General features: G+C 63.2%; 1 protein-coding gene across 1 annotated transcript in view; it reads left to right on the forward strand.

Annotated features, from left to right (window-relative positions):
• LOC103606474 (melanoma inhibitory activity protein 3-like) overlaps positions 1-440 on the forward strand; it is a 59437-nt gene that overhangs the window by 1197 nt on the left and 57800 nt on the right. The window lies entirely within an intron of this gene.

Consider the following 440-nt stretch of genomic DNA (forward strand, 5'->3'; position numbering starts at 1 on the left):
GAGCGCCGCCGCGGGTCCTCGCGGAGTGCAGTACCAGGCAGGTGCGCGCAGGGCTCGGCGGGCGCGCTCCCCGCGGCAGGTCGATGGTTGGGCTCCTCAGGAGAGGCGCACTGGGGCTGCCCCTTCGCCCTTCTGCTTCAGTGGACCGCCCTTTGAACAGGGATTGGATTTTAGATTGGGAACGAGCCCGGAGTCCAGGCACGCAGTGTGTTCCGAGGTCTCCGCCCTGACTTCCATTTCTGTGCATGGAAGCCTCCTTGCAGACTGCTAGGCAGGGCAGCAGGAAGGCCGAAATCTTTCGCTCTTGAAAGAGGCCGAGATGTGCGGCGGTCCCCTGGGACCGGAAGCCTCCTCTTCTGTGCACAGGGAGCGGCTTTGCTCCCTAGTCCCTGTTTGGAGGTGGGTGGTAGAGAGGGCACAGATCTTCAGTCTCAGATGAA

This window comes from Galeopterus variegatus, unplaced genomic scaffold (genome assembly GCF_000696425.1).
Source record: "Galeopterus variegatus unplaced genomic scaffold, G_variegatus-3.0.2 Scaffold6603, whole genome shotgun sequence".
NCBI lineage: Eukaryota > Metazoa > Chordata > Mammalia > Dermoptera > Cynocephalidae > Galeopterus > Galeopterus variegatus.